Here is a 12,613-nt window from a genome sequence, read left to right on the forward strand (position 1 = left end):
TTGGTGATGGACTGGGAGGCCTGGAGTGCTCCAGTCCATGGGGTTGCAAAGAGTCGGACATGACTGAGTGACTGAACTAAACTGAACTGAAATGTGAGACTCTTATTTCTTCCTTAGCTCCTCATGTGGTAATTGATCCTGGTCTTGAAGTTAGTAACTGAGGAGGCCAGGCAAACCAAGGCATTCTCAGCAGAGTGCAGAACAAAAAGATATGAGTCACCAGATGGAGTTAAGCAGTGTGTGCATTGGAAAGTCACATGAAATGAAGTTGGAACAGGAAAGGGGATCCAGATTTAGGTGGACATTGGCATCCAGCCCAAGATGTTTGAATGTGATTTGTAAAAGCAGTGTTCCCAAAGGACAGTCAATGTTCTCCAGAGAAACAAAATCAATAGGATAGAGTATATATACACACACACACACACACACACACACACAAGAGTGAGGATTTATTTTAAAGAATTAGCTCTTGTGATTTGTGGAAGCTGCCGAGTTCAAAAATTGCAGAGCAGGCTAGCAGGCTGTAAATTCCAGCAGGAACTGATGTTGAGATCTTGAATCTGAAGCCAGTCTGAAGGCCAAATTCCTTCTTTGGATGACCTCAGTCTTCTCTCAAGTCTTTCAATTGACTGGATGTGGCCCACGTACATTATGGAAAGTTATCAGCTTTACTCAAAGTATAGTGATTTAAATGTTAATCACATCTTTAAAAGCCACCATAACTGTAAACTTATATTTGCCCAAACAGTGGGATACCATACCCCAGCCAATTTGACATATTAAAATTAATCATCACAGTCAGTATAGATAATCTTCAGTGGTAGACAGATTTGTGTTTTTAAATTTGTATTATACATTTAAATCTCTTTTACAGAAAGCTTCTGATTTCATAGAAATTATTGGTTAGAACAAAGGTAAATTTATTTAAGTAAAACAGAGTTGATTTACAGAAAATTATTAAATATTGGGTATAGATGGTCTATGAATATGGTGAGTACATGAAGGTTGTACTGAAATGACTGACAATGGTAAACAAAAGAATTGCTATACTCCTGCAACAAGGAAATGTCATAAGGAAACAGAGTTTCAGGAAGATTAATTCTGTGTCCATGAACAAAGGCCACAGATAGATAAAAGTTCATCAGCAAATAATAGATGTGAAAATGTTTGCTTTTGCCATAGTAGAAACAATGCATTTTTCAATCTCTTGTTCTTTAAAAGAAATTGGTTATGCTACACTCATTTTTACAAATAGAAGTTTTAAATTTTATGTAATCTGAGCAGTTGTCTTTAATGATATCTTAAATGGATTTTAAACTTAAGAAGTCATCCCTGGTTTTAAATTCAGAGATCTAAAAACCTTGTTTGAGTGGGCACTTGGAAAAGGATGTTTTAAAAAATTTAACTTTTTAATGTATCTGAGATTTATTTTGTTATACACTATGAAAGATGGTCTAATTCATTTTATTTTTAAAAAAAGTCTTACCTAGTTATTCCCAAACAAAGTTAATGAATAGTTCTTCCTTTCTAGTGATATTGCTTTTGTTTCCTAGCAAATTCTTGTATGGAAAAAATAAAAATCAATTCTGGACTATCTAGTGTATATTCTATGTATTTATGTTGTTTTTTTTTTTTTTCCAGTAGAGTCTTATTTTAATTATCATATCCTTATTTTTTTTCACCATAAAGGGTTTATTTTCCATATAAAAGGCCAGAAGCTAGCATATAAACAAAAGAGCAAAGATAGGAGTTCACGTGGGAGACCATGACAGTGGCTTGAGGCTGAGAGTGGTGAAGTCTGGTCCTAGGGGAGAACTGGAGGTTGTGATGAAGAGATGGGGTCAGATCCAGGACCTGTCCTGCAGGCAGAGACCATGAGATGTGTTGATGCCAAAATGTATGGAACACAGCAAAAGCATTTTTAAGAGGTTTCTCACCAAAAATGCTAACTAATCTTGGAGAGTCTCCTGGAGAGCCAGGGGGTGGAGGTTGGTGGCAACTACAGCTCACTAGGAAACAGACACTGATGGCAGCTACCCTTGGGAACTCCCTCCACCACGTGGACACTGGTGGCTGGTGCTGGTGGTGCTGGGCATCACTGCAGAAACCTCCTTCCAGCTCAGCCTTATGATATATTTAAAAATCTAGTGTGGCTAGTCCCATTCATGTTCTTCATTCAAACATTTCTTTGATAAACAACATTTTTTTTTTCTTCCTGAGAACATCAGAATCTAGTCAGATTCTCTGAAATTTTTATAGAATATTTATTAAACTTTTGTAAATCATTATAAGGGTTGTAATGAGTTTGTGTATATTTCATTTATGTATGAGTTTATGTCCACTTTCAAATAACTTTTGATGTTTGTGACAATAGAATTTAGTCAACAAATTAGTCTAAAATAATGACAAAGACATTTTAATCTCATTTGCCTCCTTTACTTGAGCAATTAATAGCCAAATTGAATTTAATCCCCTTTCATTTTTGCACCTAAATATCTGATGGAAATGTAATCCAACAATCAAAGATCCAATGATTGGCTTCAAGGAGCAGAATAATAGAAACAATGATAAGTATTGTCAGTGAATGGATTTAGAAACTCTTGAAGTGTAATTCACATTTCAACTTTTATTTAAAATTTCATTTTAATTCCTTAGTATTTCAAATGGAAACCCATGATCCCCTTCAGCAAGATTTTTCACCTTGTATGTTTATAATTTTTTTCTTTTATTTCCTTTGCCCCCTTCATGATTGTGTTACCTGTAAAGCAAGTTCTTCTGACCCTGGCTAATTCTTGATATCCTCGAAATTCTCCTGACAGTAGAAAGCAGTGATCAGACAGGTTGAATGATTCAATGGAAATTTAATCTGATCTCATTTTAGCCACATGTAAGAAGCAACCTGCTGTGAACTAGAATTGTAATGCTGGAAATTATCTGATTCCTGCAGGCCTCTCTTCCTTCTCTGCCCTGGTGAATGACTGCTAAAGGAATTTAAAGCATGTAAAACACGATAAATGTTGATTTGTTGCCTTGGCCTTCTTGCAGGTAAAATTAAAGAAGAGTATCATAGATTTTAGATTTTATTTATAAGGACAAAACATTTAAATGTACTCACTTAAGTTGCTTTTTGAGGCAGTAATGTCCTATTTCCTTTAGATTAAATGTCCAGATTTGAACCCACTTTGAAAACTAATGCAAAACGTAACAACAACCAAAACAAAGAAATCTCTGTCAATAGAACACTTTAGCTGCAAAGACTGATGTCCTGAAAGAGAGTTGACAAAGATACGATTGGTCAGTTCACTGATCTGAAGGGGAGGTGTTCTTTATTTGTGTCAGGTCCATGAATCAAGGCAAATTGGAAGTGGTCAAACAAGAGATGGCAAGAGTGAATGTCGACATTCTAGGAATCAGTGAACTCTAATGGACTGGAATGGGTGAATTTAACTCAAATGACCATTATATCTACTACTGCGGACAGGAATCCCTCAGAAGAAATGGAGTAGCCATCATGGTCAACAAAAGAGTCTGTAATGCAGTACTTGGATGAAATCTCAAAAAACGACAGAATGATCTCTGTTCGTTTCCAAGGCAAACCATTCAATATCACAGTAATCCAAGTCTATGCCCCAACCCGTAACGCTGAAGAAGCTGAAGTTGAACAGTTCTATGAAGACCTACAAGACCTTTTAGGCCTAACACCCAAAAAAGATGTCCTTTTCATTATAGGGGACTGGAATGCAAAATAGGAAGTCAAGAAACACCTGGAGTAACAGGCAAATTTGGCCTTGGAATATGGAATGAAGTAGGGCAAAGACTAATAGAGTTTTGCCAAGAAAATGTACTGGTCATAGCAAACACCCTCTTCCAACAACATAAGAGAAGACTCTACACATGGACATCACCAGATGGTCGACACCGAAATCAGATTGATTATATTCTTTGCAGCCAAAGATGGAGAAACTCTATGCAGTCAACAAAAACAAGACCTAGAGCTGGCTGTAGCTCAGATCATGAACTCCTTATTACCAAATTCAGACTGAAATTGAAGAAAGTAGGGAAAACCACTAGACCATTCAGGTATGACCTAAATCAAATCCCTTATGATTATACAGTGGAAGTGAGAAATAGACTTAAGGGCCTAGATCTGATAGATAGAGTGCCTGATGAACTACGGAATGAGGTTCGTGACATTGTACAGGAGACAGGGATCAAGACCATCCCCATGGAAAAGAAATGCAAAAAAGCAAAATGGCTGTCTGGGGAGGCCTTACAAGTAGCTGTGAAAAGAAGAGAAGCAAAAAGCAAAGGAGAAAAGGAAAGATATAAGCATCTGAATACAGAGTTCCAAAGAATAGCAACGAGAGATAAGAAAGCCTTCCTCAGCGATTAATGCGAAGAAATAGAGGAAAACAATAGAATGGGAAAGACTAGAGATCTCTTCAAGAAAATTAGAGATATCAAGGGAATATTTCATGCAAAGATGGGCTTGATAAAGAACAGAAATGGTATGGACCTAACAGAAGCATAAGATATTAAGAAGAGGTGGCAAGCATACACAGAAGAACTGTACAAAAAAGATCTTCATGACGCAGATAATCACGATGATGTGATCACTGACCTAGAGCCAGACATCCTGGAATGTGAAGTCAAGTGGGCCTTAGAAAGCATCACTATGAACAAAGCTAGTGGAGGTGATGGAATTCCAGTTGAGCTATTTCAAATCCTGAAAGATGATGCTATGAAAGTCCTGCACTCAATATGCCAGCAAATTTGGAAAACTCAGCAGTTGCCACAGGCCTGGAAAAGGTCAGTTTTCATTCCAATCCCAAAGAAAGGCAATGCCAAAGAATGCTCAAACTACTGCACAATTGCACTGATCTCACACACTAGTAAAGTAATGCTCAAAATTCTCCAAGCCAGGCTTCAGCAATACATGAACCGTGAACTTCCAGATGTTCAAGCTGGTTTTAGAAAAGGCAGAGGAACCAGAGACCAAATTGCCAACATCTGCTGGATCATGGAAAAAGCAAGAGAGTTCCAGAAAAACATCTATTTCTGCTTTATTGACTATGCCAAAGCCTTTGACTGTGTGGATCACAATAAACTGTGGAAAATTCTGAAAGAGATGGGAATACCAGACCACCTGATCTGCCTCTTGAGAATCTGTATGCAGGTCAGGAAGCAACAGTTAGAACTGGACATGGAACAACAGACTGGTTCCAAATAGGAAAAGGAATATGTCAAGGCTGTATATTGTCACCCTGCTTATTTAACTTATATGCAGAGTACATCATGAGAAATGCTGGGCTGGAAGAAGCACAAGCTGGAATCAAGATTGCCAGGAGGAATATCAATAACCTCAGATATGCAGATGACACCACCCTTATGGCAGAAAGTGAAGAGGAACTCAAAGCCTCTTGATGAAAGTGAAAGTGGAGAGTAAAAAAGTTGGCTTAAAGCTCAACATTCAGAAAATGAAGATCATGGCATCCGGTCCCATCACTTCATGGGAAATAGATGGGGAAACAGTGGAAACAGTGTCAGACTTTATTTTTGGGGGCTCCAAAATCACTGCAGATGGTGACTGCAGCCATGAAATTAAAAGACGCTTACTCCTTGGAAGGAAAGTTATGACCAACCTAGATAGCATATTCAAAAGCAGAGACATTACTTTGCCAATAAAGGTCCGTCTAGTCAAGGCTATGGTTTTTCCTGTGGTCATGTATGGATGTGAGAGTTGGTCTGTGAAGAAGGCTGAGCACCGAAGAATTGATGCTTTTGAACTGTGGTGTTGGAGAAGACTCTTGAGAGTCCCTTGGACTGCAAGGAGATCCAACCAGTCCATTCTGAAGGAGATCAGCCCTGGGATTTCTTTGGAAGGAATGATGCTAAAGCTGAAACTCTGGTACTTTGGCCAACTCATGTGAAGAGTTGACTCATTGGAAAAGACTTTGATGCTGGGAGGGATGAGGGGCAGGAGGAGAAGGGGACGACAGAGGATGAGATGGCTGGATGGCATCACTGCCTCGATGGACGTGAGTCTGAGTGAACTCCGGGAGTTGGTGATGGACAGGGAGGCCTGATGTGCTGTGATTCATGGGGTCACAAAGAGTCGGACACGATTGAGCAACTGAACTGAACTGAAATAGGGAAGGCCAGTTAGAATGTAGAAAAGCTAAGAAATGGTAGGGAGAAGTGGAGAAACAAGCAGGAAAAAAGTGAAAAACTGAATTTAAGAAAAGCATAAGGTATTGATGAAACAGCAACTTTTAGAGTTGATTGGACCAGAGTTTAAGAAGACTGTTACATATTTGACCTCCAATGGTCCACATCTCCCAATATTTGCCTTTGTATAGTTCTCTTTGAATCTGAGTTGTGACTATGATTTATTTTAATTAAATGGAAGTGGCAAAGTGATGTGGTGTTAGTTCTTGTTCTAAGCCTTAAAGAGTTTGTGTTTTGTTCTCTTCAGAGCCATGATCTGCTTTACAAAATTCTGTTTACCTGCTAGAGCTATGTGGAGAGGCCATTGGAGAAGCCACATAAGGGGAGAGGCCCTGAGAGACAAGCCTGGTCGTCCTAGCATCCCAGCCAAGTCCAGGTCCCTGATGACCTACCAGCTGGATAATCCACACGAGCAGCCATTGGTAAGATCAACAGAAGAATCACCCAACTAAGCCCAGTCCAGACTGCAGAATTATGAGCAGATAAAATGTCCACTGTTTTGAGCCACTAAGCTTTGGGGTGATTTGTTATACAGCAAAATATAGTTGCTGGATGATAATGAAGAGTCAGGGATCAAGACCCAGTGACTGCCCTCTGAGACAGCATCGTGGGGACTGAAGATGCATACCTAGGACCAAAGCAAGCTTGGTTCAAATCCTTTACTTCATCACTTTTTAGCTTTTATGGCCTTGGGCAAGTTATTTAATCTTTCTGGGCCTCAGTCTTGTTAGCTGTGAAGTGAGAGAAATATTCTCTCACAAGATAGTTAAGAAATGAATGAAAGTTTGGGTAACAAATTAAGTATCCACCAAATCTTAGTTCTATTCCATTTCTTTTCTAACTCCCTCACTCCCTACACCCACACTGAGGGGATAAAAGTGATCCAAACTACATTAACTACTTAGGGCAGCCATGTGATCACTAAAGGCAGTTCTCTTTTGCATTGTGTATGTATATTTGATGAACAGTCATTGTGTTTATATGAACAAGAAGTAAACACTTAAAATACAGGTGATGGATTTTTTAACTGATAGCAGGCTTGGGAGTCATTGCTGGAGTCAATGCATATTTGTGTCCATGTCCCATACTACCTACACCTGCTCCTTTGAAATACTACTGCTGTTTATTAGACTAAGCTGGGGTCATAAAGGAGTGTTGAAGTTACATTCAGCTTACTTTATTACAGAAGGCATGAAGGAATATGTTGTATTTCCATTTGGTTTTCACAAAGAAGCATTAGCATGTTAATTGCTTGTGAAGTTCACTTAGGCAAAAGCTACAGATTTTTGAGGTAGTACTGGATAAAATTTGCTGTTTGTTGAGTCCTTGTCTTCATTTTTTTTTTAATTTTATTTTATTTTTTAACTTTACAATATTGTATTGGTTTTGGCATATATCAAAATGAATCCGCCACAGGTATACAGAGTCCTTGTCTTCATACTGAAAAGAAAAAAGCCCTATAATGTCTAAATTATGTGCAGATACCAAGTTTCAAAGTCTTCCAAGAGAAAACACACACACACACACACACACAAAATAAAGGATTAAGGAAAAAAGAAATAAACCTGCTCTGGCCTCAGTTTCCAATTTTTAAAATGAGAATGCCAGACTAGAAGGTTCTCCAAGGTCACTTCCAGATCTGAGTGTTAGCAGACATCTCAAATCCTGTGCATGTATTAGCCCTTTGTGAGATTAAAAACACAGGTTGTTCTCCAGCAAAACTTTAACTGCAAAGCTTTAATTAGGAAAAAAAATAAAAATACTCATTCAGATTATGTTTTAATTTTATTTTTAATTGTATTTTTATTGTTACCATTTTATTTTAAAGGAGAGATGAGAACTGCAATTTGCCAAATTGCTACACATGTTTCCTTGCCATACAACTGCCCTAGCAAGTTAACTTAAAACAATTTTCTAAAATGCATTTTTAATGAGAACCTGAGACCCCTGAAATTTGTCTTAAACGCTTTTTTTCCCCCTTCAGACCTCTTATAGGGTTGTAGAGTTTCCATACCTCAGTGCCAAGAGTATGGCAGAGGAATTTGGCTTAGCTTAGTAATTACCTTATGTTAGTCTAGCTCAAAGTTGTTTTTCTCTTAATGGTTAAAGAGAGCCATTCAAATGCTTTGATTCTAGTAATAAAAGTCCCAATGGGCAGGATAGGTGAATGCCCATGTAATGTTTAGCCTATTACAATGGCCATATCCAAGCTTATGCAGAGTAAATGTTGCTAGGACAGGTCAGAAAAAAAATATGAGAAAATAAGAGAACTAAAGTAAGTACAGGAGTGTCCTTCCTCTCTCCAAATAAGATCCTACAATTATAACAGACATTTATTTTTGCCTTCTCTCATGGCGAGAGGGAAGGATCTTCCCAAAGTTTCACTGTGTGCTTCCAGAATGCTGTCAGCTATAGGCTTCACGGGGGTCAGTACGGCTCAGATGGTAAAGTGTCTGCCTGCAATGCGGGAAACCCGGGTTCGATTCCTGGGTAGGGAAGATATCCTGGAGAAGGAAATGGCAATCCACTCCAGCACTCTTGCCTGGAAAATCCCATGGACAGAGGAGCCTGATAGGCTACAGTCCATGGGGTCGCAAAGAGTCGGACACGACTGAGCAACTTCACTTCACTTCATAGGCTTCACAGTAGTGCACAGTACCTGAGAGCACAAACTATCTTTGGTGAAGGACCAGTTTGTTTTATCTCCCACACTCCCATCCACTGAGGATTGGTACTTGTGTAAAATACAATGAAAATGAAGTACTGGAAAAATGCCTTTCAAACAATGACATATAAATTATATGCCTCAATTTTTTTTATTATTAGATTTAATTACTCTGTCAAATTGTAGTAAGTTTCTAGCCATTCTCAGTTTCTATAGTTATCTTGCTGCAGATGGTAACAAGAATGCGGAAATAGGCAATGGTCCATGGACCATACTTTGAGTAGCACTGACCTAGACTAGGCCAGTAGTATTCTTTGATTCCCACTAATTATTTCAGGGGTGATTTTATGACCTGAAAGTATGAAAGTGTTAGTCGATCAATCATGTCTGATTATTTGCAACCCCATGGACTGTAGCCTGCCAGGCTCCTCTGTCCATGGGATTCTCCAGGCAAGAATACTGGAATGGGTAGTCATTCCCTTCTTCAGGGGATCTTCCTGACTCAGGGATGGAACCTGGGTCTCCTGCACTGCAGGAAGATTCTTCACCGTCTGAGCCACCAGGGAAAGCCCTGGTGACCTGAGCTGGTCCCAATCACTTGAATGTTTGGGCTTTAATTGAGAAACTGGGACAGTTCTGTTTTCCCTGGCTGGATACCACCTTGAGACTACAAGAGAAGGGATCAATACCATGAAAGCAGAACCAAGAGATAGCGAGTCAGATGACTCTGCTCCTGTGTTGTGGAAAAACAGAAGCCAGTAAATTAAAATTTTTGCTTAAGCTAGAGTTCAGGTTTTCTATTATCTGCAAGAGCAAGAGTCCCGTATGACAGAGTAATTGATATGCATATTTCCCTCTAATTCTCAATCAGCTTGCCAGTCATCTTTCCAAAACAGAGATCTGGGAAAAACATTCTTCTGGTTATGAAAACCTTAGCTTCCCACTGCCTTGATACAGAATTCAAGCTTCCTAAACCATCATTTAAAGTCTTTCACAACTGAGTACCCTTCTTTTTCACCCCTTTTTATCTTTTTGCTACTCTCATCCTCAAATACATGCCTGATGCTTTAGTGTGACCAGACATACACTTTTATGTATGTTTTAAGGTCTGCTTATGTTCCCTTTGGCTGAATTGCATTTTCTCTTCCTACACCCTTTTCTGGTTTTCTAAGGATAGAAGCTTGAGAACATAAGGTATTCATTACTTTTAAATGTTAAGCATTATGCATCACCACCATTCCTGCTGATTCAAGGGCTAATTCGGAGAGTGTTGGCATAAGGGCAACTTGACACATCTAGACATTTGATAAAAACTGCATCTAGACCCCAAAGATTTCATTTCATAAGGAGTCTGACATGGTTATATTACCAAAATCTCAGAAAAACAACAAACTTAGATAAAGTGTGAGTTTAAGTCATGGCAAAAATAAATAAGAAATAAAAACATATATTTGCACCAGTATGTGTACACATGTTCATAGCAGCTTTATTCATAATAGTCAAAACTGGAAACAACCTAAATGTTCACCAACTGATCAATGTATAAACAGAATGTGGTATATCTGTACAATGGGATATTATTTTCCATAAAAACAAATGAAATATTGATACATATTACAACATAGACTAACCCTACAAACATTCTGTTAAGTGAAAGAAGCCATATATGAAAGGCCACATGTTGTATAATTCCATTTACATAAATGTATGGAATTGACAAATATATAGAAGAGGTGGCAAAAATACACAGAAGAACTATACAAAAAAGATCTTCATGACCAGATAATCATGATGGTGTGATCACTCACCTACAGCCAGACATCCTGGAATGTGAAGTCAAGTGGGCCTTAGGAAACATCACTATGAACAAAGCTAGTGCAAGTGATGGAATTCCAGTTGAGCCATTTCAAATCTTAAAAGACGATGCTGTGAAAGTGCTGCACTCAATATGCCAGCAAATTTGGAAAACTCAGTAGTGGCTACAGGACTGGAAAAGGTCAGTTTTCATTCCAATCCCGAAGAAAGGCAATGCCAAAGAATGCTCAAACTACCATACAATTGCATTCATCTCACATGCTAACAAAGTAATGCTCAAAATTCTCCAAGCCAGGCTTCAACAATATGTGAACTGTGAAATTCCAGATGTTCAAGCAGGATTTAGAAAAGGCAAAGGAACCAAATTGCCAACATCTGCTGGATCATGGAAAAAGCAAAAGAGTTCCAGAAAAACATCTACTTCTGCTTCATTGACTATGCCAAAGCCTTTGACTATGTGGATCACAATGAACTGTGGAAAATTCTGAAAGAGATGTGAATACCAGACCATCTGACCTGCCTCCTGAGAAATCTGTATGCAGGTCAGGAAGCAACAGTTAGAACTGGACATGATTGAGCCACTGAACTGAGGGCTGGGGAGAGTGAAGAGATTGAAAGGTGAAGGCTAAGTGTAGCAGAGTTTCTTTTTTAGAGTGATAATAACAGAAGACTACACATGGACATCACCAGATGGTCAACACCGAAATCAGATGGATTATATTATTTACAGCTGAAGATGGAGAAGCTCTATACAGTCAGCAAAAACAAGACCAGGAGCTGACTGTGGCTCAGATCATGAACTCCTTATTGCCAAATTCGACTTAAATTGAAGAAAATAGGGAAAACCACTAGACCATTCAGGTCTAAATCAAAATCAAATTCCTTATGATTATACAGTAGAAGTTAGAAATAGATTTAAGGGACTAGATCTAATAGAGCACCTGATGAACTATGGATGGAGGTTCGTGACATTGTACAGGAGACAGGGATCAAGACCATCCCCATGGAAAAGAAATGCAAATAAGCAAAATGGCTATCTGGGGAGGCCTTACAAATAGCTGTGAAAAGAAGAGAAGCGAAAAGCAAAGGAGAAAAGGAAAGATATAAGCACCTGAATACAGAGTTCCAAAGAATAGCAACGAGAGATAAGAAAGCCTTCCTCAGTGATCAGTGCAAAGAAATAGAGGAAAACACAGAATGGGAAAGACTAGAGATCTCTTCAAGAAAATCAGAGACACCAAGGGAATATTTCATGCAAAGATGGGCTCGATAAAGAACAGAAACGGTATGGACCTAACAGAAGCAGAAGGTATTAAGAAGAGGTGGCAAGAATACACAGAACTGTACAAAAAAGATCTTCACAACCCAGATAATCATGATGGTGTGATGACTCACCTAGAGCCAGACATCCTGGAATGTGAAGTCAAGTGGGCCTTAGGAAACATCACTATGAACAAAGCTAGTGGAGGTGATGGAATTCCAGTTGAGCTATTTCAAATCCTGAAAGATGATGCTGTGAAAGTGCTGCACTCAATATGCCAGCAAATTTGGAAAACTCAGCAGTGGCCACAGGCCTGGAAAAGGTCAGTTTTCATTCCAATCCTAAAGAAAGGCAATGCCAAAGAATGCTCAAACTACCGCACAATTGGACTCATCTCACACGCTAGTAAAGTAATGCTCAAAATTCTCCAAGCCAGGCTTCAGCAATACGTGAACTGTGAAATTCCAGATGTTCAAGCTGGTTTTAGAAAAGGCAGAGGACCAGAGATCAAATTGACAACATCCGCTGGATCATCGAAAGAGCAAGAGAGTTCCAGAAAAACATCTATTTCTGCTTTATTGACTATGCCAAAGCCTTTGACTGTGTGGACCACAATACACTGTGGAAAATTCTGAAAGAGATGG

This window comes from Bos taurus, chromosome 8, assembly GCF_002263795.3.
Source record: "Bos taurus isolate L1 Dominette 01449 registration number 42190680 breed Hereford chromosome 8, ARS-UCD2.0, whole genome shotgun sequence".
Classification (NCBI taxonomy): Eukaryota; Metazoa; Chordata; class Mammalia; order Artiodactyla; family Bovidae; genus Bos; species Bos taurus.